Source organism: Lissotriton vulgaris, chromosome 9, assembly GCF_964263255.1.
Source record: "Lissotriton vulgaris chromosome 9, aLisVul1.2, whole genome shotgun sequence".
NCBI lineage: Eukaryota > Metazoa > Chordata > Amphibia > Caudata > Salamandridae > Lissotriton > Lissotriton vulgaris.
In genome coordinates this window covers 323,680,531-323,708,122 of record NC_141697.1, presented here as the reverse complement: position 1 = coordinate 323,708,122, position 27,592 = coordinate 323,680,531, and the positions used below count along the sequence as shown (strand labels likewise).

Sequence of the window (27,592 nt, the reverse complement as noted above, 5' to 3'; positions counted from 1 at the left end):
CCCCGACGCGACCGGGGTCTCTGCTGCCTAGTATGGCCGAGCTGTAATGCAACAACAACGGCTGCCTGGCATCTGCTCCACCGGTGGTGTGCCACTTTCACTTTCGGTTTCCAGCCCTCTCGTCTCTGACTCCTTGGGACCTGCTACTTTATCCTGGTCTGCTGCTCTCACTGTGAACGCTTCCTTTCTTGGTGCCGGCTAGGTGGCCCGTGGCATTCTCTCGTGAAACTAGACTTTTGGGGTTCGAGACTCGTCACCACCCCGCTGTACCCGGGTGTCCCTGGCCGGTGCTGAATACAACATGGCGACGAAACCTGATGCGGAGAAACGCAGGAAGACCAATACTCGCGGGGGTCGATCCAGTCCAACATGATCGAGCGCTATACCCAACCGAGAGGTTCCCCCGGCGCTGCCAGTCGTGGCTTGGAGGACCCGAAGACAGACATGTCGTCTTCCTCAGAAGTGTCCCTTCAGGACCTGTTGGCCACCATTGCAGGCCTCAAGGCCGATATGAGTCAACAATACGAAGCCATCGTGTCCAAGATAGACACGGTGGCGGTGGATGTTACTCTTATTCGAGCCGATTTGGCCAAGACGAACGAGAGGGTCAAGGCATTGGACTTAAAGGCATCGAGTTTGGTGACGGACATGGCGGAGGCACAATCTGAGATAGGGAATTTGCGTTCCTCACACAACCTTTTTCTCAAACGCATGGAAGACTACGATAATAGGGCCCGGCGGAACAACATACGCTTGGTCGGAGTGCCGGAAGACAATGGTGCTGCCTCGATCGATTTACTGGTCGAGGAACTCATTGTCGCTAAACTCGCTCCCGCAGGTCTCAGCAAGTTTTTTGCGGTTGAGCGTGCCTATCGCTTCCAAGGTGGTCAGGTGAAGCCAGGGGGCCCTCCGAGGCCTATCATCGCTAGACTGTTTCACTTTCGGGACAGAAACGCTATCCTGCAGGCCGCTCGTAAACACGGCCCGTTGAAGTACGATAATAACTCTGTCTCGATCTATCCTGATTTCACCCCCCAAGTGCAATGGCAACGTTCTGGTTTCCTTGGAGTGAAGCGTCGTCTGAGGGATTTGGAACTGAAATACGCAATGCTGTTTCCTGCTCGCTTGCGGATTGAGTTCAGAGAACGAGCCTATTTTTTCGATCAGCCGGATCGTGCTAGTGACTGGTAGGACTCGCTGCCGAAAGATGACACCGAGAGTGGAGGCCCCGGCGGCGCGGAAGGTGGTGCGACGGCCCAGGTTTAACGTGGGCCCCCAGCGGTCCGACTTGAGACTGTGAACTTTACAGAGTAACCTATATTGTATGCTTTATGATTGTGCCCGTGGTGGTGCGGGTACGGGTCGTTTCTCCCTTCCTCCTCTGGGGTTTCTTTGTGTAGATCAGATGGGGCGACAGGCACACTGCAGTTTGGGGTGGCTTTCTAGTCAGCAGGGGAGCAGGGTGGGGGGCGTTGTAACGGGTTCTTGGTTGGGGGGTGGTTTGTGGGGACTTGGTTGTGTTCTGTGTTTTCTGTTATTTCATGGTATATTACTGACTGCGAGTATTCTGGATCTGTGGTTGTGGGAGGGGGTTGGGTTGGGTCGTTCTTCCTGGGATGGGGGGGGGGTGAGATGCAGGTTCTTTCTTGGAACGTCAACGGTTTGGGTGACAGGATTAAACCGGCATTGTGTTACAATTTATAAGGCGCCATGCCCCTGATGTTGTGTTCCTCCACGAAACCCACTTGATCGGTAATGCCTGTAAGGCTCTTGACCGTCGGGGCTACCGATTGGCCGCCCACACTGGTTTCACCTCCGGGCCCCGGGGAGTGGGTATAATGATTAAATCCTCCCTGGCCCTTGAGATTGATGATGTTGCCCTAGATGATCGGGGAAGATATGCTGCTGTCTCGGGGAGATGGGAGGGAAAGCCAATTGTGTTAGTGGTTGTGTATATCCCCCCGGGGCTGCAGGCCACCACGTACGCCGATCTTGGCAAGACTCTTCTTGGTCTCCCTGATGGGCTGCTGATCATGGGCGGAGACTTTAACTCCGTGATGTCTGGCGAATGTGATCGACTGCCGCCTAGAGTTCTGCCGCAGTCCCAGATGTGGCTCAATGATATGACTGAAACTTTTGGTTTGGTGGATGTTTGGCGTTCGCTGCACCCCACCCAGACGCAATATACCTTCCACTCTGATGCGCATGGCAGCCTCTCTCGGATAGACTACTTCTTTATGCTGGCTTCTACCCTATCCTTGGTACGGGAGGTTCGTCATCTCCCCTGGGGTATCTCGGACCATTCCCCCTTGCTGATTAAGATCTCTGTGGGTGGTCTTTGTGGTAACAGAGTTCCCCCTGTTCCCCCCTGGCACTTTCGAAACCCCCGGCTCCGCTCAGACTTGGTGAAGGCTATTGATTGTTATTTCGATGAAAATGTGGGTTCGGTGACCTCCCCTACGGTTCTCTGGGAGGCCTTTAAAACGGTCATTCGGGGATCCGCACTGTCTCTTATTGCTGCTGAACGGAGGGCTAAGAGGGAGGCCGTTCTGGCCCTTGAGACTGAAATTACAGCGCTTGAAAGTGAGCTGGGTGGGGATGACACGCCTACGCTATTACACACTTTGGAGCTGAAACAGGCAGATTACAAGGCTTGTGTTACCGATGCTGCTAAGTTGATGCGAGCTAATCAATTGGGCCGGCTGTATGATGTGGGTGACAAGGCTAGCAAACTCCTGGCGTGGCTGGATAAGGCTGAAAGAGCGAATCGCGTTGTGCCCGTTATTGTTCGCGAGTCTGGTGAATGTGTCTGATCAGAGCGCAGAGCTATCTCAATACTTGGGAATTTAGGCTTCCTTAACTCCTTTTTAATTCCAATCAGTCATCATCATTTGGGTCACAACACTCTATACCCGAACCACGGTTCCTTACAATTGCCGTGTATTGTTTGTGCTAATTCTGCCACTATCCCCCTTCCCTTTCCAAGATGGCCGCCGCCTTTACCATACAGCCTCCATCTCACCCTCCCGGCCTCAGTAGGAACCGCACATGCGCGGCTGGTGTCGGGGGCGTTTCTCTCGCTGCAGCACTGACTGGGCGCATCAAGGATGGCTACTTATACCATGGTTCTTCCACGGTCTTGCTACCAGCTGCTCTGCGCTCTGATCGGACGCTGTACGTGGGGTAGGTTCCAACGGCCAGAACCACCTTCACTTGCTATCATGACAGCGGCGAGCTGTACAGGTCTGACTCTCGTCTACCCTCGAGTTTTGGTGTCGAGGTAACCAGTTGTCTACGAGCCACGGTACCGTCGACGGGGCTGGATGTCCGCGGTGTGCCGGGCCACTGCGCTTTGCAGTAACCGTTGTCCCTTGTTGGTTCCCCGGCAGAGACACGGCGCGAGCGATGTATGTTGCCTTGTTTTCTGGCACACCCTGGGCGGACCACAGCTGGTATTGGCCTTTGCCGAGTTACGGGACAATTGCTTTATCGAAACAACTGCCACTTTGGGTACGAGGTTGACCTTCAGCCTCCTAGTATTGTCCCGTTTGGGGCTTCTTGACCTCCTCCCCTTCCATCTTTTTACCATTGGATCAGGATGATGCTATATATTTTCCCTTACCAGGTACCATACCTTGACAGCCGGTCCCACGGGAGCAGACTGTGAGGTACCTTAGGGATTTCTCTGGGGTAAGCAAGACAACCAGGATACCCTTTGGGTGACAGTTGCGCTTAATAAGCATTAAATACATACATACAACCCAGGCCCCTTCATTTTGCAGTAACCTTTGCTTCTTCTAAACTCCAATGTTATACGACTCTGCATAAGTGAGATGACTGTTTGTCACAATTACTGTCTCACTATGCTGCTGTTTGTTTGCTTTTAACCCTTCACTTTTTTGTGTGTGTATTCCGATTGAACTTGTGCGGACCTTCCATGTGGGAATACTGCATTCACCCTGCTGTTCTGTGAATTGTGTTCATTCTTACAGGTCGCAATATTTCAGCAGGACCAATCGGCCTGAATTCCGGTATTACCGATCAAAGAAGGTTGTATACCATATTGCAAGTTTTAATTAAAAACTTTTTTTCACTGTGTGGTACTATTTACCGAGGTCCTGAGGAATTGCCATCATGGCAAGAAACATGTCGACCTAACCAGAGGGTAGTAGTTAATATGCTCGGATAGTTTCAGAGCATTTATCTCCCCTCCCACCTTTTAATCAAGGGAGTCTACCACGTGAATAAAGTCGATTGTGGACTGAGCCGCCTTTTTTAATTTCACCTTCTCACGTCACGACTACACTTTCCCTGCCCTCTCACACGCATGCACCATATGGCCGGAACAAAAGATCTCCGATAAAGAGCCCCGGTTTCGGGAGCCCGTCAGACATTGCAGCGCCAGTCTGACGAGGAGCAGAACCCATATGATGAAGCATGCCACCTAGTTATCTGGGTGTGTGAGGGTTTTAGTTCCAACAAGGGGATTCCTCCTTCTGTCTAGCACACACACCTTCTTTCTGTCACTCTTCCCGGGGAACTTTGTACCCTCTTTGTGTTACCCAGTTAGGGAACTCAAATGGAGTTATTTGAAATCACTTCTTAGGCTTCGGGGAATCTCATGGGCCAAAGTATAAAAGAAACGATATCACCACTGTTTTATTTTTACTTTTTCCTACTTTAAGTTGCAGTCTTTGGACAGCTCTAAGGTTTAAAAGACCTGAGTAAAACATGTGTCATGAGCACATACGTGAAAAATGTGGGCTACTATTTGACCAAATAAAACCTCTATCTCCTGAAATTGATATGAAATGTAAAGTTTCTTTAAGACCTTTACAAGAGAGCCAATTATCTCCAGTACTTCGCTTGGAAATATCAGAATGTCAAGTTCAGAATGATATTAAGAGGAATGTTTGCCGGTGGGGGATAGGTGAGCGGAAATTAAATCGGGTGATTCACTGATAGATCTTCTACGGATAAAATACTAAGCAACCAAAATGTTTATCCGTGGCATTTTGTTTCATCTAGTACAGTGAAGAGAGGCTGGTCATGGTTAGAAGATAGAATTTAGTAATTATTTCAAATCTCACTGATGGGCATCTTCCCTTTTGCCCTTTTAAAAAATATTATGGTCAGGAAGGTTTCAGATGTCTGCACTGCAAGAAAATGTTTGCAGCTACCGCGAGCTCTATGGAAAAGAGCAGTGCCAGTGGATTATAATAATTCTGTTTTAATCATCCTCAAGACTGGCCAGCTGACTTTCCAGATAGTGCACTAAAATAAAATATGCCTAGCGGATCATGATTAGCTCAATAATATAGCTGGCAGTAAGCCTGCTTCCTGCAAATATAGCTCTTGCTTCAGGTTCTCAGTGTCCTTAGATATACAAGAAAGTCTTACATCTAGGCCACATTTTCTCCATCCTACCGTTTTTGGAAGACCATGGTAACATCTGTTAGCAAAGATCGATTCTTGGGGGAGAAGTATACGCAGTATCGCATTTTATGCTTTCCCTGTTTGAAGGCAACCAGTAAGGAAGGCTCAATGTTGATACCAATATCATGTTGTAAAGCCTATACCTGAGTTCAGGGAAGTCTCACTCGTAACAAACAAGCAATGGTAAAGCCAATCATTATCACATTTCTGCTTTTCTCAGCACAGACCTATGTGGTTTGCCAGGGGTTTTTGCTGATTCTGTTTAGCATCAGCAAAAAGAGAAAACATGGTTATTGATTTCCGGCCCACAAACTGCATAGCAACAATTAAAACACTAAGGCCTTAGCAAGATGTCATCACAGCATAAACCAGGGACAATAAATAGACCTAAATTGTGGGATAAATCGAGGCACACAGCAAAACGTCCAATTACATATACTTTACCTCCATAAAGTGCTGCGTTAGGGTCATACTTCATTGCTGTGTGTTGTCACATTTACTGCACACGTTTGCTTGCTATTGAAAGAGAACCCCGGTTAAATGTATTCCACTCAGAGAGTAAAGGCGTTCAGCAGTACTTTACAAGAACCCGTAAATAAATGGAATACTTGGTAAAAGTGAGGATGTGTGTTATGACTAGACCCCGGGGTGGAGGAGCTGTTCGTGTTCCACTTCAGAGCAGGCGTGGCCTGGCAATTTGGCCTAAGTGCCCCTTTTGGGGAGAGGCCATATCTGCCTTGCATGTGATTGTACTGTCTGTAACAGCACAAATAAGCTAAAAATGATAAAAATGGAATGAGCCCAAGGCATTTCTCGCTGGGTCAAATTGGTTCTGGCTTCTCCATTCATCACTTTTGGATTGTGCATGTTCCTGATTGTTCAGATTTTCACCATGGAGCACCTCACTGAGATGAAAATATTGATCAGGATATTAATGCATAAAATCAGAATATTAATGTAATCTGAAAGCAGTATTGAAATGGGCCAGTGGTGGAAAAAAAAATATTGGAGTCCCTTAAAGCAATCTCGCGTCCTTACCTATCACTGAGATACAGTTAAAGCGCAATTATACTATTTTTGTGCTATTTACTAGGGTCTGCAATACTCAGGATTCTACAACTGATTTGTGTGATGCCTGGTTGGGCTTCGGGACCCGTTGTGACATAATTCACTGGATGACCCCTTTAACATGATTCTATCTATCAAAACAAGACCTCTCTCCAAAGTGTTCAACCATCACTGACAGTGCTTTCATATAGCCCCATCTGTTATCCCCTATGCTAATCTGTTATTTTAGCCTCTGATTTGTGTGCATTTTTCTTTCTGGAGCAAGGGCCGGGACACTCTTGAGTATTCGTGCACTGTATAAATTAAATATAACATAACGTAACATAACATACAACGTTGAGAAATTAACCCACTTCTCAAAACACTTTACTCCCAAAAAGAGAGGTTGAGTGGGAACACGTCGTCATCTATAATCGGGGCAACTGGGATTATAAATTATCTGAGTCTCCCTGCATTTTCCACAATTATGGATTTATCACACTTACCAAATAATTCACAATCTGCAGTGCTGCATAAAATGCAGATTTCAGGAAAAAAGCACCACACTTGGTGCCGTGCAGCGTTCAGACCCTTGCAATGGTTTATTTGTGACTTTTCAGTTGCTGATTGCTGTCTTTAGGTCTTAACCCCTTGGCTGCGGGGCCGATTCCCAAGATGTGCTGAAGAGAGGGGGGCGCGCACAGCGCCCCGGTGCTCATGACGAGCTCAGCTCGTCATGAGCCACGTTTCTCGTGTGCTCATGACGAGCTGAGGTCGCCATGACCATGCCCGCTCCTTAGAACGCCCTGCACAGCAGGGGAATCAGCCCCGCACCTGAGCGTTCTAACGGTCATGACAAACGAGAACCGTGGCTCATGACGAGCTGAGCTCGTCATGAGCGTCGGAGGGGTTACATGAATCTAATGTGGTGTAACGGTTTCCTACAGAGTATTATTGTATGTTAAATGACAAAATAGCGAATTAGGGCTGCCACAGGATGTGGAATATTTTGTTGCACACTTGACATTATCTTGCCGCATACTTTAGTTAATCCTCCCATATGATGTGGTCCTCCATTGCTGCATAATTCCGGCTTTAGCACTGGTGACGCCCTGTGCGACAATGACCACCTCCACCACAGATTCCCTTACTAACACCATTTGACAGTGCCCCTCAAGTCTCCATAACCACTGTCTCTTAGATTCATTTTGTTTTATGGTGCCACTCATGCCAGTTTAAGATGTTAGAAAATTTTACATCACACGCATTGCACAGAGACAATCAATCATCGCTGTGAAAATCAGTATATAGGAAATGTTACATAAGACAGAGGCATACAAGGAGTAGGTGTCACATGTCATCTATACTGATTGGCAGTATAGTTTATGAGTTCTTGGACTGGAAAAGGATAATTCAGAATTCAAAATTTAACACAATTTTTAGGGGTTTTCTTTAATAAAAAGAATTGATTTCTACTCAAATGAACCCCTTTTGCAATATTAGGACAACGAAAGTCGGGACAAAAAATATATAGCTCTAATATTTTCCTTACAGTTTGCATGCAGCTTTTGATGGCAGTTAATAGCTCACTGCTCTATATTAAGATTTTAACCTATAAACTGTAAGTAAGAAAAGGATCTCTGACAAAACCAGTAACCCATTGACCTATTGATATTCTATGCACTTTGCGATGTTAATGGGACACATTCTTTGCAGCAGGCATGTTAACCCTCTGCCCTATGATCAGTCAAAACTTCCAGTAGACAAAGCTCAGGACTCTCTGCAGGAAGAACATTAATCACTGGAATTGTCTTTTTTATTGAGGAGACAAAGTATGCGGCATCCGGTGCTTTTAAAGCGATGAACATGGCGCCCCCACCCCAAGTCACGCCCGGTGCGGTGGCAACGATCGCACCGCCTTAGAGCCGGCCCTGAGAGGAGACATAGGTGGCAAAGAGCTCACCAAGGAATGGTAAGCTCGTGTCCTCAGGCAAAGGAGTGGAATATGCACAGCATGTGTAAGGCGGTGCAAGGAAAACACATGCACATGCTCTATAGACTACAGCAGAGGCTCTCAACCTTTTCACTTCTCCGGACACTAATAAATCACAACAGAAAGCCAGGACCCCCAAGACATTTCTACAATTTGAACCTCACCTCAACAATACACAAAAACACACAATGTACACACAATATGACCTCAGCAACTCCACGTTTACATTTGAGAGTAGAGCCCAGGCAGCAATGGAGCTTGGTATGGACAAAGTTGGAGACCACGGACGGTCTTTGCGTCAAAGGTGACAAAGACAGCACTAGCCTAAAAGCTTGAAGGCCACGTGCTCATTTGCCACGGTACATGCTGCCTACTGGGATGAGGTACTCGGTCTTCGGTGAAAAGTGCAGGCACGCCCCTTTTCCAACACAAGAAGTGTAGGTGCTTGGAGTCTCTATGTGCCTGACCATGTAAAGCAGCGGGTGGGAAACCATGCAGCCACAAAGAGGCTTTTAGCCGGTCTAGCTGTGTACACATGTATAGATCAGGGAGCGGTTTGTGCAGATGTGTACAATTTCTCTGAAATTTTAAGGAATCCAAAACTGTTTTTCGTTAGAAACTAATTGCTAGTAGGAGTGTGATTGAATGCAAACAGACAGCACATTCACACATGATCAATTCTGAACTAACAATCAGCTTTTGATTAAAAACGCTCATGCAATACTTATGATTTTTTTTAACATATCTTTATCGATTATTAATACACATATCAAATACATTGGGGAGGCGATACACTAGATGTCATGTATTACTGTTACAGGGGAACAGTGGGGTGGATCGAAGCGGGGTTTATTGGAGTGGAGTAGATAGTAGTAGGGTAGATCGGGATAGATTGGGGTGGAGTGGGATATATTGGGGTAGATTGGAGTGGAGTAGACTTAGGAACAGTGGGGTGGGGTAGATTGGTGTAGAGTGGAGTGGGGTAGGCTGGAGTGGGGTAGATTGGGTGGATTATAGCACTGTGGGGTGGGGTAGATTGGGGTGGAGATGAGTTGGATAGATTGCAGTGGAGTGTGGTACACTGGAATGGAGTGGGGTAAATTGGACTGGGGTAGACTGCAGTAGAGTCGGGTAGAGTGGAGTGGAGTCGAGTAGACTGGAGTAAAGTGGGTTGGACTGGGGAAGATTGGAGCAGAGTGGGGTAGATTTGAGGGGAGTGCAGTAGATTTGAGTGGAGTGCAGTAGATTGGGGTGGAGTGGGGTTGACTGGGGTGGGGTTTATTGGGTCAGATTAAGCAGAGTGGGGTACATTGGAATGGAGTAGATTGGCGTGGGGTGGGGTAGATTGGGGTGGAGAGGGTTAGATTTGAGCGTGGTGGAGTGGTGCAGACTGGATCGTAGTGGAGTGGATTGGGGTAGATTGAAGTGGGGAAGATTGGAGTGGGGTAGATTTGAGTGAGGTGGGTAAAGTGGGGTGGGGTAAATTGGAGCTTGGTAGAATGGAGTGGAGTGAAGTAAGGAGATTCAGTGGAATGTAGTTGTGGTCGATGGGATTGGGGTAGATTGTAGCAAAGTGGGGTGGGGAAGATTGGGGCACATTGGAGTGGGGTAGAGTGGAGTGTTTAAAGTGGTATGGAGTGGAGGGGTGTAAAGTGGAGTTGTGAGTTGGGTTGTGGAGTGAGTGGTGTAGATTGGAGTTGTGTGGCATGTAATAGAATGTCTTACAGTGGAGGGGCATACAGTGGAGTGGCATGTCGTAGAGTGGAGAGGCGTGGCATAGAGTGGAGGGGCGTGGAGTGGTGTAGTGTGGAGTATGCATGGTGTGGTAGCGCACTGCCATTACAGACAGCACATTTATAATTGAAATGACGATTACGTTTGCACCGAAAAACGGTTTTACTGCACACAAACGATAATGTGTGCAAGTGTCATCACCTAGTGTAATGATGTGTTCTGACCATATTCAAATATATTTTTCCATCAGAGATCAGAATTTATTTTTAAATTGTGCTTCCTGTGTACTAATTCTGATATATTCTGAAACATCAGCACAGTTAAGTTTTTTTTGTCTTACATGGATACTCAGCAGGATTGTTGCATACATTCTCTCACTTTGAAGTCAGAGAAAGAAAAGGAAACATCAAGCTCCCTCAGGAGAGAGAGCTTAACATTTGACCTCTATCTTTGAATGCACAACAAATGAGAAAAGATAAGAACAAGATGTATAGGCCTCTGTTCACAGAAAGCGAGTTTGTGGAAGAATACAGTAAACAAGGTTTGGGCAACTGGAAGGACGAACTCAAGCGGGAAAGCCTAATGCAAATAAAGCCAGCAAAAGGAAAGCCAGAACATGTGAGTTACAATTCAGAAAGCCAATGGCAAGCAATGGGTGAAATGATTACCCAGGTCAGCTTTCTTAATGTCCCCAAAATGTCTGTACGGCTAAACTTTCACTTCAAAGGGAACTGTCCATTTAAAAAAGAAATGGAAAGGTTATCTCAAGCTCCACAAACAAGACAGAACATATATTCAGTATGGAATGATACATGTCCTGTGTGTTCTAGAAATCTCAAGGGAATGTGCACCGCCGTGCAAACGTCCACTCAAAAAGCATAGGTGCATTTTTGATTGCTCTGGGCTCCACGCACATGGACGGGACTATTCGGGGTCCATGGACATGGGCGGGACTATTCACTAGATTATGACTATACACAGAGATCCTCTACTACAGAAGGTACAGTGTAGCCAGAGACAACACTGGCAGAGGCCAGGCGACAATCCCCTCCCACAATCACTAGGTGGAATACAGGTAGAATACATCCAATACATGCAACCTTTCCCACACACAACAACTGCTACACAGCTAGCAGCAATGTGCGTTCCCCTCACACAGAACGGGCACAGCACATAGAGCACATATACATGCTTCCCTAAAAACATATAATAAGCACAGCATGGGCAGAAGACAAGGTGGAGCATGGCAACGGATGTGCAAGTTTCCCTCATACACACAACAGGCAACGGTGTAGCAAGGATGGCGCTAACACAAGCAACAATAATAACCTCCCCACCCTAACGCCACCGTCTCCATGGCTTGCAGTAAGATAGCCATAAATGCAGTGCAGTGGACCTTTCATTACCTTTGGTCTGGCCCACTGTACCGCTATCAGTAGTATCAGTGTCTCTGAATGTCCATATCAAGCCACACTGTTCTCTTTGCAGGCACATGTGTAAGGCAGCAGGCACTTGTGTAAGGCAGCAGGCACTTGTGTAAGGCAGCATGCGCTCGACGCCAACCACTAGAAGGAAAGAGCCAAGTCTACCTTCCACAAGTTTGGCAGTCCCTGTTCCAGTTTACCATCGCACCGACCCTTGTAGCTAAATGATCTGTTCCTTTCCCTCCGATCAAGTCGTCCTTCCTACTCACCCTCCTATACTGCTTAACACTCCTGACTCTCACTGCTAATAGCTCTGACCTATCAGCTTGATCGATGTGCTGCAAAAAATCTTCTCCCGCCAACTTCTTAGCAGGCTTAATGCATGGGTCGAGGACCATTTTATTCTTACAAAGTACCAGGCTGGTTTTAGACCTAGAATTAGTACAGTGGACCAGGTTTTTAGATTTTTATGTTTAGTTCGGAAATATATTAACATAAGGAACTCCCATATGTATGGGGCCTTCGTCGACCTAAGAGCAGCCTTTGATCTTGTTCCAAGGGGGAAACTTTGGAGAACGCTAAAAGATATGGGTGTCCCTTGGAACATTCTTCAACAACTGATCAGACTGCATGAAAACAATTTTGCAAGAGTCAGATGGGGGCCAAATGGGGAGCTGAGTGAGAAAATAGACATAGCGAAAGGAGTTAGGCAAGGATGTGTTATTGCGCCTACTTTATTCTCCCTTTATGTTAATGACATCCCTGACACCCTCTTGGGCTGCGAGCATGACTCTCCCAAGTTGTGTGGTCAAGCCGTTCCGGCATTATTATTTGCGGATTATACTATTTTAATTTCCCAAACCCCCAAAGGACTCCAGAACCTTCTTAATAAATTTAGGTTGTATTGTCTTGACAAGAAGCTTGAAATTAATTCGTCCAAAACTAAGGTCATGACAATCAACCCACACAAAGGTTTTAATATAAAATTTTCTATAAACAATGAAAAAATCGAAGAAGTCCAAAGTTTTAAGTACCTGGGTATCACTTTAGATAGTAAAATGTCTTGGAAATCCCAATTAGAAGCCTCAAAGATCAGACTAGTTCAGAATCAAGCCGCTATTTTAAGGAAACACAAAAATAGCTATTATAAATCAGTCACTCCAGCAATTAGTCTGTTCAAATACAAAGCACGATCTGCTTCCCTTTATGGTGCAGAACTTTGGGGACATATTTCGAAAGGCACGTTTTTAGTTCAGGAAAACAAATTCATTAGACAGCTGTTAGGTGTACCTGCCTCTACTCCCCTTACCCCGGTTGTATGGGATCTTAATTTCCGTTGATCAGATGACTATGCTGCATTGCCCCCATTGTTATACTGGGTTCGTCTTTGGTCCACTGATGAGTTAGTGGACTATAGAGAGGCCTTAAAAAGATAATGGCAATAAAAAACTCCACATGTTTAATATGGTTGTCCTATATCGAAAAGTGGTTTATAAAGCTGGGGTTAAGTAGTTTTTGGTCAGACCCGGATTCGATTACCAATAATTCTAAGAAATTGTTAAAGAATAGGTATTGGGAATATATTAAAGACTCCGTGTTGAGAAATCCCAACCTGGTGACTCTGACCCTCAGGTTCTTTGAATTAAAAATGGACATGAAACTAGAATCCTTTATGGACGAAATATACCCACCTATGGCCAAATCATTATACCTAAAATTTCGCTATAGTGCCCTTCAAATTAAATCTAGGACTTCGAAATGGCACTGCAATAGAGGACCAGGAGGTAGTACTGGATCTGATTTATGCGAATTATGTGAAATGGGCTTGAGGGAAGATGAGTCCCATGTGTTATTCATATGCCCCGCTTACTTACAGGCGAGGAAAAAATGGTTAAAACCCATATGCCAACTCTTGGGTCTTCGCCACATTAAAGATGGCGAAAGAGTGTTTAAAGGAGACACTGCACGCCCAATAGTATTCAGTTTGAGCCGCTTCCTCCTAGCAGCAGCGATAGTCAGGAAGAGAAAAGGCCACAAAATGTAAACTGAGAGTTGGCATGATCGTAGTCTAGCAGCTGAAATGTATTTTGATTTGTACCCTGCTGTATCTGAACTAATTGTACATATGTAACTTCTACTGGAACGTGTGTGTAATATGTAATTATAAATGTAACCGAATTGATACTATTACTACCAAGTGGTGCATGTAATCGAACTTGATTTAGATTTATACTGCAACCTAAATTAGAATAATGATAATAGGAATTGGCCTGATCTTAGTGTTTCCTGGTGCCCTGTTTTTATCGTTCTATAGTATTATTTTATTTTAAATTTAATGAATTGCTATTTATTAAGTGTTCCTCGAATATGTGTGTTAAGGCAACCGAGAAGGATCTTGCTGCTAGTTCCCCTTTAAATCTTAACATGGTAATGTGTAGATATATATATTGTATTGTAATGTTTTAAAATGTATTGTACTGCATTCTTTTAAGGTTGTTTAACCGAAATAAAGAATAATGAAATGAAATGAAATGAAACAGCTCTGGGTTCCCCCCCAATGCTTAGTTTGACCATCTCTGGCAGGCGTGTAACTTGCCGATCAGCATCATTACCTGTGCTATCCTCCTCCTAGCCAGGATCCTTCTCAACTGGAACACACATTTCCTACTCCTGTATTTAGTGTTCCCCCTGTCGGCTCACCTTCTGGACCAATCAGAATTATTCTCTATCCCAAGACCAGAACATCAACCATCCACACATCCTCTGAAGCAGGCCCACCATCTTCCTCACACCAGACATTAAGGCTACCTGTTGATCCCATGTCACGAGGGACACCACTTTCCCAGATTACTCTCAGGTGTGTTAGTTCAATTGGTTGACTTTTGATGATCCAAAGCTATGATTCCCAGAACATATTATATTGTTAAAGAAAAGCCCAAGACAGAAAAATAGCATCCTTGATGATAAAGAGTAATCCTGTAAACGTACTAGTTAGACCATCAAACTGCTAAAATCCTATCTGACTTACAGCTCTACCATCCTGTTCTTCCCACACCAACCACACCTATCTCCAACTACCCTGCACAGAAACAGATGTCTGGTCCACAATTTCATGTGCTCATCCATCATCACATCTCAACCTGCAACACCGACCCTACATAAAGTACTGCATTGGGTGCCATCCCTTCACCTGTCCACCACAGTCTTCCCTCACCTACACAGGGTGAGAGATAATATCCCGCCACTTCCTGCTGCAGGCCTCCAGGGTCCCTGTCATGTTGTGTGGCTGACATTCTGGTTATTCAGTACTGCCAGTGTCTCCCTCACCAGTCCATTATGCATGGGAGAGAAGGTACCAAGGAAGTGAGTGGGCCGGCAGTGCGTGCACTCCTCCTCCATCAACGGCATGGAAAGATGACAGGTCAATCACCTTGAGCCACAACCATGCCTCCAAAGTTAAGGGGAGTGCAGGGCCTCACTAGCTTCTCCATGATCTCTCAGATGCAGTGATAACCATGGGATACCACCTCCAAGGTACTGCCACTGTTCCTTACACCCCTTGTACAGTGTCACCATTCCGTCAAATGCAGGAAGCATTCTGGTAGTGATACTCTGCTCTGCCATTGGGCTCGCCTACCATACCTGAAACTGACTTGAACTGCATGTGAGCAGGTGAGAACGGCGACTTACTTACTGGATGCACAGAAATGTTGGGGCCTGCCTGAAAGCTCTCTCCTTGCAAACCTGGACACACCACATGCAGCACCTGGTGGTCTCAGAAGAGGGGCTGCACCTTCTTGGGAAGGGACCCGTAATCAACCTCTTGATTCGCATGGGCTGGCAGTGCTCCACCTCACCCTTTGGCACATCTGCACTTGAACTGGCTTGAGCTGTACTACTTTACAATCATCCAATCAAGAAGAAGACCGCTCAGGATGAGAAGCACGCCATATATCCACCAAGAATTCCATCTCTTCTGCCTGCCTGGGCCTGTCTTCATTGCTTCCCCAACCCATGATGATAAAACAAAGAAATCAACAAAAAATATGTCCCTGCACCGACTGAAATGTCTGCAGCTTGTGCAGGGAAGACTCGATCTCCCACTGCACCACTCCTATTACAGTCAGGCCCCTTTGAACGAGGGGAGGGGTATGTGCAAGCCCCCCACACCAACCAAAAGGGTACAGACCAAGCATTTTATAAGCACACAAAACGTGCAAAACACGGACAGTAGCATGGCAGGGCTCACTGTGCAGTGCACACATGACATGACATGAAATGGCATGGCAAGGCTAGCAGCAGTTACATTTCCTTGCTCATCAAACAGGCACAGTATTAGTAAGAAGCAGTTCACGCTTCCCTCACACCCTGATGGGGTTGCCAGAATACTCTATGTTAGCAGGATAACATATGTCACGTCCTAGGCTTTGTCTTGGAAGTTATTAGCCGATGTGTTAAGCAAACGAATAAAAACCTCATCTCAATGTTAAACGAAAGCTGAGGATTGGGAGCAAGGACCTGGTTGACAAGAACAACATTGACAGACCTATACCCAGAACTCATCGGTATGCCATCATGGGCATGGCCTCTCCAGTATGCGGCGGCAATGATGCAAAGCAATGGACACTCTTTAACAGTAGGCTGAAAACAAAGCACTGTGTAATGTACTGCTCCAAGCCCCTCTCTTGCAATTAAATATTTTCTCAGAAGCCCCAGAATTAAAAAGATCAAACCAGGGACCATAAAAATGTACCCACCCTGGTGAGTTCAGGACAAAGTGAGTTTTTTCCATGTGAAGGCTTCGGAAATAGCTTTTGGCTCAGCAGTGAGAAAGGAGAGTCCGCACTGATCTAAAGGCTACATTTACGAGCAAAGTGGATATTTTTGAGGTTATATATGTTTAGTTCAAACAGTTTTCACCTCAAGGAGAGCAGTGTGCGTGAAATGGATAGAAAAATACATTCAGAAAGGGGTGTTTCTCGTATATGATTCAAGTCAATGAAGGATCCCAACCACAAGAGAGAGTTAAGAAAACATTACAAGGAAATTGAATGGGGGCCCACCTGGCACTGGCAGGAGTTGGGGAATATCGAACAAAAATGTACCAGATGATATACCATACCTCGCTGACGTTTTGTGTTTTGAATTTTCGAACGTCTTGGGCCAACTGTCTAAGCTTTGCGTACATTGCGGCGAGACTGCCCATGTCATCAGAAACTAGAACGATATCAGTCTGTAGTGCAAAAATGCTGGCAGCAATTTTAGAACTCCCTTCTTCAAGATTGTCGATGCGGCCCTCTGCCACTGCGGCTCTGTCGAGAAAGTAGTTCATCTGTTTGTGCATATCGTCCAGGGTGTTAGCCAGCTGCTCAAATTTGTAATCGAGGACTTTAAACTCTTCATGAAAGGAGAGCAGGATATTATCCAGGCTGTTCTCTTCAATCAATGAAAGAAAAGAAAGTTTAGGCGAAAGGCAGTTTGGCTTTGCTTCAAAGTCCAGACTTTGAACAATGGGTTTTGGCTGAGTGACAGGTGCTGCTTCTTGCTCATTTTCGTCAGTTGGGTTTATCAGCTTCTGTTTATCCAAGGGATGAACCATAGCGGACGTCACACACGATGGGCGTTCTTTCTCAGGCTCCATTTCAATATTCAGAGTTAGCAAATCATCAGCCTGTTTAAAAGAACGGTAGTGCTAGGTCCAGCAGAAAGGGAGTCAGGCAAGGCATGCGAGTAAAGTACCCTGCACCCAGCCACACAAATGTTACAGGACATATGAAGGGAAGCACTAAGAAAGAACATGGAACCCAGAGGAGTGATGTCATAAACAGGACGGAACATACTAAATCCGTTCACTCGACAGAAGCACAGGTGGGGGCTGAACACAAGAGTAGAATGACGACAACATGGCATTCTGCACCACAGAGTTCCAACAGCGAATTTGTAATTAGGATTGAGTCCGTATTTCCACAGAAAATGAACGTCTGGGCTTAATAATTTTGACCGAGATTCAACAACCTGCACGACATCTTGCAGCAACTTGGCAGCGTTCTTACTAAAGTTTCAGCTCAATCTTGTGAATAAAGTTTGTTTGAGGGGAAGGGTTAGGGAAGGGAACTGGGGAGGTAGCGAGTCCTGGGGCATTCCAAAATAAGTATTTTTTTATTTTAAGTCCCATACAAATGTTGCTTTTCCTAACAAAAAGTAGACCATATGTACTCCAAACGTGGCTTGAAGGTAGAACTCTACACTGAACAGATAATTTTTAATTTATTTATTTAATGCTTAGCACGTTTACAAACCATTAGCACATTTAATTTGCATATATAATATTATTTACAGAAATAATGTAAGCACATATTTTCATCAGATTTATAACTGATCATCACACTAATGTTTCTAACCTGGGCAATTAAAAAGTAGACATATTCTACTCTTTTTCATTCCTACACATCGGGGATTTGCCTTCGGCGAAGGACAACCCCCGTCAGGCATACGTGGTACCCTGATAGGCTGGTAGCCGAAGTGAAGAAGCAAACATTCAATATTGACATATTGGGATCCAACTCTTAAAGTAAGCGCAATAGAGTTTTGTATGTAAGTAGATATTCTCTGAGTACCATTTTTTGTTGTGGGAATGCTCCATGGTGCACTGGTAAGTGCAATTGTGAATACTTTCAATCAGGACCTTTATAAATTCTCGTATTACTAATCTAACAAATGAGGTGGGAATGAAGGCCAAGTGACAATATCACACTAAACATGGCAATGTGTACTGAGTGTTTGTGAAAATCACTTAAAAAGAGTCCCAACAGTGTGCCTGGCTTGATGTAAAAAGCTCATGAACTATCACCATTTACTTACATTTGTACTTGCAGACCTCAGGGACAAGCGCATTCTAAAAGCTTGTACAGGTATAGAAGAACAGCGATTCAACAGCTCTCTTAAGATAGGACCTTCGATGGAGTTTACATCAATCCTAAATGCAGCCACCATATGAGTGCTCCACACGTCAACAATGGAATCATATTCGTGCAATAAGCAACTTTTAGAGGGTAGATGTAAATGTAAATGTAAATGTGTTTCGATTTATATAGCGCAACACTTTAACCCAGGGGTCTCAAGGCGCTTGCTTAGGGAACCCGTCCTGGTATTCCCCTGTGAGATACCCCGGCCGGGTATCCACAAGGTGAAAGCCAGGCATCCCGCCGCGAGGGGCCGTAGTGGAGATTAAGCAAGCTGTTGCCCAGAGTCGCAGAGTGTGACCCCGTGAGTCGAGTAGGCACCGGAGCGAGAATTGTCGACTCCGTGGAATTTTGAGCCCAAGACCCGCCGAGGCGGGGAATCGAACCCTGGTCCACGGCCGATCTCAGCTTCCGGGTCTGCCGCCTCTAACCACTGAGCCACACTTCTCCACAACCTTGCCTAACCGCCAGATTTTTTTCATCAAAACTGCCCACACCTCTTGTAAAGTTTTGACAGTTTAAAAAAAGATGTCAGTTGCACGTCTGATCAGTTATTGGTATACTGCTTACATTGTATTAAAGTCTTTTTTCTTGTGTCACAACTAATAATTACTTCATTACAGACCTCATTTGCATTTAAATTGCTAAAATGCGTTTAGTCCAAAACAATTAGCAGACTTTGTCAAGGCTACATTGCAAAAGGAATTTGTACACTATTAAGTAAATGCTAGGGGTATACAGATTGTCAAATCTTGGTCGGTTTTAACTATTCAAAGACACCAACACAGTGATGTGCCAAAAAGTAGCGTAACATTCAAGAGTTGTAAAGATATGGAAATAGGACTGTAGTTCAGAGTTATTGGTCGCTGCACATTGAGGCATTGTGGAAAGCACAGAAGCCCAGTAGAAATAAACATATCTCATTGCGTACAGTGTTGAAAGAAGCTAAAGTAACAAAGCATCGGCATTCATGACAGTTTGTTTCTTTAAGATATGTACTGACCAGTGCTTCTACAGTTGTCTGAAGTCTTTCTATGGCTCCCTCGGAGCACATGAAGCTGGTAACAGGCACATTACAGATTCAATGTATGCATCCATATACAGTTTCTTGTCAAGAGAAATACTAAGAGATTTGTCTTTTGTGACGGTTTTGAGAGTTAAGCCCACAATCTGTAGACTTAGCCTATTTGGAAGTTGAATTTTTTAAGGGCGATGAAATGAGAATGAACTTATACACTGGAGGTATTTATTTATTTTTAGGTAGATCTGCATGTTATCCTCTTACTGATGGGAGGTGGTGTTTACAGAGAATATAAATTCTACTAAAGTTTCAATGTATAGGTTTAATAAGATAGCCCCTCTACACTAGAGTAGTATTGTGCCGTCGTGTAGCTCCTACAAATCTATATAGGATCTGCGAGTTTAGGCAATATAACCTAAGGGATTGGTGTCCAGACTGATTTCAGAAACCCACAAAGGATATGTTCTTCTGTAGACCAGCTAGCTCACAGTGGCACTATAAGCCCCATAACCTTACCAAGGAGAGAATAGTTTCTGACAACTATCGAACATGACAACCCTGTCCCTTCAGGGATTGTAGAAACAGTACAGTACTATTCGCTTAGTCATTCATGCTCACTTTGTCTCAGAGCGATACACAGAATAAACAGTGGGGACGTTTTCAATAAGCATGTATTGAACCAGCGCCATTCTAGTGTAAAATACGTGTGCTGCAACAACCAATAGACAGAAACAGATATATAAGATTATAAGCACCAATAGAGTACATAAAAGGTAGAATTCTACCATAGTGCTAAAACAGTGAATATATGTAGGCATATAAGTACATGACAGTGATAATGCATACTCCTAAGATGCTAACCCTAACTAGATGTACCTAAATGTACCAAGCATGTATGTACATGTATAGCCGAGAAGCCCCCTAGGAAAGCGCCAACACCATTACATGATGTGAGAGCGCAGGACCCCGCCTTGGTCTTGAGTTGGATACCCAGCGAGGGATGTCAGACCACTGCGTTCTGGAGCATCTGCGTGCCGGGATAACAGCGTCTTGTGTCAGTGTGTAAGTCTTTCCCCTCTGCCCTGCCCAGTGAAGATGTAGTGCTTATATACCCAAAAGACACTTTCAGGGGTTCTACCTAGATGTGTCATAGTACTGTGGGCATGCCGGCCAAGGATGACAATAGTGAAGACACTTATACAGAGTTAATATGCAGAAAATGGTAATCCAGCTGTGATACTGAAAATCCTCATGCATAATAAATTAGGCTCGTTTTTGAAGAAAACCACACAACATTTATGCAGCACTAAAATAGGTAAAAGGTCAGCACCGAACCCGTTATGTGGAACAATGGTAGGACGAATATAGGTAAAAGGCTGTGTAACTACCTCGGCCTATATTGGGGTACACTGGTGGTTCATAATAGGAACAAAGCTTGTTCCTGGTAATGAGAGGTCAAGAACCTGTTCTACAACTTGGAGGAGGTGCAGAAAGTGCCCTCTCGTGGCAGGCATAACACTAATGTCCAACCTCAAGGTAAGTCACAAAGTAGTGGGGGCAGCGTACCAGGTTTTGTGACTCTCTAATGTGACTAGACTTTTTTCTCTGTGTAAAGGAGAATGTGGCCTACTGACCACTCTCACACAAGGTTCTGCTGTTATATGAACCCTAGATCTTTGTGTGACATTATGTGTGTTTTAAGAACATGTATGTGCACAGTGAGTGTGTGTGGCATATGAATGGTAGTAGGAATCTGCATGTGGTGAGAGCCTGAGTAATGGGTCCAGTGGTAATTATTCTGGATTGAACTTGACTTGCATGACCAAGAGGAAGGGTGGATACAGCTTTCTCAGACAGTGGAAATGTATTGACTACCTTCCTATGCAGGAATATTCCTATAGCTGAAGGGTAGAGATACAGGCATTGAAGTGAGGGAGAATTGAGATAGTCTTACCCGTAGAAATTAAAGGAGGCCCTTTCTTTAGAAGAGGGTTGCTGATTAGTTCTTCTTGATAACCATTAACCCCTTCGATGCTCATGACGGAACAGTTCCGTCATGAGCATCGGTTGAGCTGTGCTCATGACGGAAGGCTCATTAGAACCTTCAGCACAGCGCGAAAATTTGCGCCGCACTGAAGGTGTTAATTATAATGGGGTGGCCCTGAGACCCTCAGAACCTGAGTTCCAAGTGTATATGTGTAACAATGGTTCTGTTGGGAAGAAGAAATTATTTAAATTGTCCTAAAGACAGAAAGTATTTGCAATGTCACTACAAAATTACAAATATCCAATTAAAAACTAAACAACCCCACCATTCTTTGGATTTAATCCTAGATATTTCATTCTTTTATAAATCGTTGGTTATACAAATAACTCAGATATACATATATTTAGAAGGTTGTCCTAAAACAAAAAACAAGCAATTGATTTACACGTGATTAAAGTGCATGAAAGTGAAAAAAGCAAGTGACAAATGCTGTGATTCAACAATTAAACATATATTACGACAAATAAAAAACCAGTCCAAACATCACTGTACATTGGTTAGAACCCTATTGTAATTTTCTAATTGTGGTTGGAACTACGTAGGGACTGATAGATATTGTTACGTCGACGTTTCGACCCTATGTTACAGTGCTTGTTTTTTTGCAACCAGCTGGGGTCTTCATCAGGACTACAAACCGACCGGACAACCTGTCGCAATCCACGACCTGCGTCTATTTCTAAAACGGGGAAGGGAGGATCTGTCAGCCGACAATATTCACTCCTCAAAGGTATTCCCTCTTCCGAGGTCTGTCTCTTCACCAAATCTTATGCAGTTTATGCATATGATTCACCCACCAGCCGATGGAGAATCTGAAAAGTATTATTCATTTAAGTGCCGCTTTTCGATCACTGTTTCTTCAGTCAGAGGAACGTCTCTCTATCCTATGGGAATTTCGGGATAGAGAGACGTTCCTCTGACTGAAGAAACAGTGATCGAAAAGCGGCACTTAAATGAATAATACTGGCGATCTGGTACTTGTCAAATTCAGGACTAAATACGTTGTTCCTTTTCTCCAATCTTGGCAGCCTCAAACAGGAGATGGTCCTATATCTATCAGGAGCATAAGCGACTTCTACCCTAGATCATTATATGTCTAGTTGAAATGTCAAAAACCACAGACAACTACTTGATGGGCAGGAGTGGTCTTGAACCAAGTAGCTGTATTCATCTCCACGTCTGATCAATTTGACTCATTATCTCGCCCTAGAATATTTAGCCCATTTATTTTATCGATTTGATTTATTTTAATTTTGATGAAATGTACTTGTGTATATTTATGTACTGCTGTTGCTTTTACGAGTCTTATATAGAAATTGAATAAAGCTAAGATTGAATTGAATTGAATAATACTTTTCAGATTCTCCACCGGCTGGTGGGTGAATCATATGCATAAACTGCATAAGATTTGGTGAAGAGACAGACCTCGGAAGAGGGAATACCTTTGAGGAGTGAATATTGTCGGCTGACAGATCCTCCCTTCCCTGTCTTAGAAATAGACGCAGGTCGTGGATCGCGACAGGTTGTCCGGTCGGTTTGTAGTCCTGATGAAGACCCGAGCTGGTTGCGAAAAACAAGCACTGTAACATAGGGTCGAAACGTCGACGTAACAACAACTATCAGTCCCTACGTAGTTCCAACCACAATTAGAAAATTACAATAGGGTTGTAACCAATGTACAGTGATGTTTGGACTGGTTTTTTAATTGTAGTAATATATGTTTAATTGTTGTATCACAGCATTTGTCACTTGCTTTTTTCACTTTCATGCACTTTAATCACGTGTAAATTAATTGTTTGTTTTTTGTTTTAGGGCAACCTTCTAAATATATGTATACCTGAGTTATTTGTATAACCAACGTTTTTATAAAAGAATTAAATATATAGGATTAAATCCAAAGAATGGTGTGTTTGTTTAGTTTTTAATTGGATATTTGTAATTTTGTAGTGACATTGCAAATACTTTCTGTCATTAGGATAATTTAACCAAGAAGCTTGAGTGGGTGAAAGGGGTGAGACTTAGCAGTCTATGAACCACTGTCTCAGAGTCAGTGTTTCGTGGACCCTCAACCATGTTGTAACTACCAACAGCATATATAATCTCAAGTTGCAGTGGATAGTGTCATCATAGGGTGTGTCCCATGAGTGTTCGGTTTTCCAAGTGAGTCATACCTCCACCAGGAGGGATATTGTCTAGGTGGAGACAAGGTGGGATCAAGATGACACAGATAAAATTTACTCCTATGCCTATGAGTGTGATTTATTAAAAGAGGGATAGGGTTAAGCCTAAAAAGAGAGTGATGTTACTTGGACAAGTGATTGGTCCTAAACATCCAGTGATCTGGTTGACATGTGTTGTGTCCTTGTGTTGCCCCTTTGGGTCCGTCCCCTTCATCAGGAATTTGTGTGGTAGATCCCTTTTTTTTTAATATCTTGTGGAGGTGATTAGTAAGTATAAAAACGTATGTTTTTTTCTTCTTCAAGGACCTAACTATTGCCCATGACAGAGGTGTGGCGAAGTGAACTCCTGAGCACAGGGTTCATGGTTCGATCCCCGGCAGCGGCTTGGCAGTTCGGGCTGGACTGTTCCCATGAGGCACAGGGTCAAGACTGATTTGCATATAGGTGGGTTTGAACTGAGGTGGCGAAGTTAGCTAGAGAATGGTGATGGATTCAACCCAGATCTGTGACTGGGGCTGAGTGTCTGAAAGGTTTTAGAGCTCCATTCATCATCTCCTTGTGCTTGCTCAGTTCTCATAAAGACATTAACAGGCTACCTGTAAATTTAACTACGTAAAGTTGCATCTTATGGTGTAGAGTGTAGCAGAGTGTAGCACACAAAAAAGTTACTTTTTTGGCTTAGATCAGTAGTCTATAGAGTCAATTACTGTAATAGCATTTACGGACCGTCTGCAAACTTTATTATATTAAGGTTGCAACATATGGTTGATTTTAAACAACTACATAGTTCAAATGGCACATTGTGAGATATAAATGGTCTAAGTAGAGATTATTTACTAACACCATTGCTTGCAAGAAAGTTGTCAAAACTGCGTGAGATAATTGCCAGGAGCACAGGGTAATGACAAGTTGCAGTTCTTACTTGGCTCACCTTCCGATTCCCACGTACTTAGTTTTAGGTACCCAGGTTCCGCCACTCACCACATCTCTCCTGTCCCAGATATTGATTCTGTCTGGGATTATCAGTGTTTTAACGGGCGGCGCGGGTCAGTGAAATCTACCCTGATAGATGTCAGGTTCACGGCGTGCCTGTTACACCTAGGGACACGCAACGTGGGAAGTGAAAAACGGCCTTAACGTTGTATATGTATAACGACGTGGATCACATTGCGTTGAATATTGACAAGTTGTCATTTGCAGGGCCAATAGATGTTCTCTCTGTCCTCAAATGCGGTTAAAATGGAGAGTGATGACTAAGAAAGTAAATGGGAATAAGGGTAAACTACCCTGCTGTATTTGAGAAACAATGCACATATATCAGTATGGATTAGAAGAAATCCTTATGGTTGGTCGCAAAAGATTATTAACATGATTGTGTCTAGGAAAGAAGCTTGAAAACATTTGATCTGAATCTTTTCCAAGAAGTGTAAGGAGTTCCTTGCCATTATAAGATCCCTGTGAGAACTGTTTTTGATATAATAACAAAACAAACGTATCAACCACAAAATAAAACACAATTGGTTTGTTGTATCGCATTTTTCTGTTGCCTTGTGCTGTATTGTCTTATGTTTTGTTCTGTTGCTGTTTCACTTTTGTGTTGTTTTGTAGTAATGTATTGTTGTTGTTTAACTTTGCTTTGTTGTAGTAAAGTACTGTGCTGAGTTGTTAGTGTCTGTTTTGTAGTGATGTGTTGGGTATGTTGTTTTCTATATTATACCATGTTAAGATTATTGTTTGTTCAAGTAAATGTGTGTTTTGTGTTATTAATATTGTTTTGCTGCTATGATAGGTTCTATAGTTACTGTTGACCTGTCGTTTGTGGTTATTTTCTGTAGCCATGTGTTCTAGGATGCTCTGCTGTGCTGATATTGTGGTTGTGTTGTGTGCTAAGTTGTTGATGATCAGTGTTGTGTGCTCTTGTGCTGTGTTCTTGTTTGTATCACAATTCTTTATTGAATGTTTTCTGGTTACAGTACTTTAGTCCCAATAATTCAGTTACCCTTCTCTGGTATAAAAGAACTTGACAACATTCAATATATCACAAGCCTACACATCTTAATTTCTTCCAGTAAATTGACAATTTGCACATAAGGGTGTATTTTATCATGAATCTTAGGTCTATTTTTATTATCCAAATCAGTTTCTCCGTCAAACTCCATGCTTGTCCACTAATACCTTCATCTGGGTGGTTTGACTTCGCTATGGAATGTGGTAGGTTATTGTCATGCCATCTTAAGTTAGATATGTCTCTTCATGGTGAGGTATACGGCCTGAACTGGGTGTGTAAATGTCCACTTTAATCATTAATTATATGTAACATTTGCTGGTAAAAGTATGTTAGAAGTTGCAGTTAGATGATGTGGATTATGTGTTCCTTTTGTAGTTTTAATAGAAGCAGAGTGGAGGAAGTGACATGTATGACTCTAGTAGATCCTACTCCATGACTGCTTGGCTATCCAGTTAGTAGAATCAAAGTTCATGATGGAAGACTACGAAGATTCACGTATATCACATTATGGGTGTTATAGTCGATTTTCAATTATCCCACTGACACAAAACGTCCCCAGAATAAAGTTAAATATGGTAGTCTGATCTTTTATCTGTTATCATTTGTTGAAACCAGTCCTTTTGTAAGGGGACTGGCCTGTGATTTTTATAGGAATACAGATCAACATTTTGCAACTGATTGAGCAGTGGCAATTCATCTCTGCATGAGTGTGGATAGCCCTCGGATATCAGACAGTGCCAGGACACCTCCTTTGGGAGGTAGCTGTTTGCACTTTACAAATGGCTGTATTATTATTATTATTAATAATATTGATGAGTATGCTTAGGGAGGCTAAGGGAGTGAATTGGTGACTATGTGATGTTTAGAAGTGTTGACCATATGATATTTGGACATTTGGCCATATTTGTGACCAGCATTCTGTTTATTTGGTACAGTTCCAAAGAATATGCATTATGTCAAAGTTCTCCATCTTGTGTCTCCAGGTACTTGCATTTGGACCCATGTGCTAAGTTTAGTCTCTTTGGGGACCACTGCCATTCATGTAAAATTTTACAATTGATAAATTTGAATGTGAATTCTAAGATTCCTAGGCCATTTAATTATTTCTGCCCACCCATCATCTTCAAATTGGATTGAAACTTGTTCCTGCTTGTGAGACGTTTATTCATTTTATTTTCTTTCTCTTGTAAGGGAGCAAGATTGTGTGTTTTTGGGGAAGTGTTTAAAAAGCAGAGATGTTAATTTTTTGAGCGATTTTTAGTGTAGAGTGAGCTGATGTTTGAGCTCAGAGTCAGGAGTAATAAATTTGGTGTCTGTGGACTACATGTATGTATGTATGCTTCACATATTTGTTGCCTAATAGAATTAGGAGCAATAGGTCTGGTGATAAGTCAGACCGGTCAGTTGGTATGGATTCATCCCCTGTGGTGAGTAAAGGGGAAGCTATACTAAGATCCAAGATGGATCCCTTATGGTGCGCTTCTTTTCCACAGTGTTGCTGTAGATTATTTTCTTTACAACAATCTATCTAGTGTGATTACTGCTTTGTCTTAGCTACTGGTCTATGCGATACACTGTAGTATAAGATTGGTAGTAACATGTTGACTGAATATTCAATGAGATCTTACATAAAAGATCTGTGATTGACTAGAGGATAGGAGATTAGATTGATAGTCAGATTAATAGAATCTGAGTCAGTATTGATAGCTTGCAGTTACGCAAATGTTTGGTAGAGAACAGTTT

General features: G+C 43.6%; 1 protein-coding gene across 1 annotated transcript in view; it reads right to left on the bottom strand.

Annotated features, from left to right (window-relative positions):
• SPATA7 (spermatogenesis associated 7) overlaps window positions 1-27,592 on the bottom strand; it is a 509,081-nt gene that overhangs the window by 137,169 nt on the left and 344,320 nt on the right. The gene's annotated exons all lie outside the window — the stretch shown is intronic.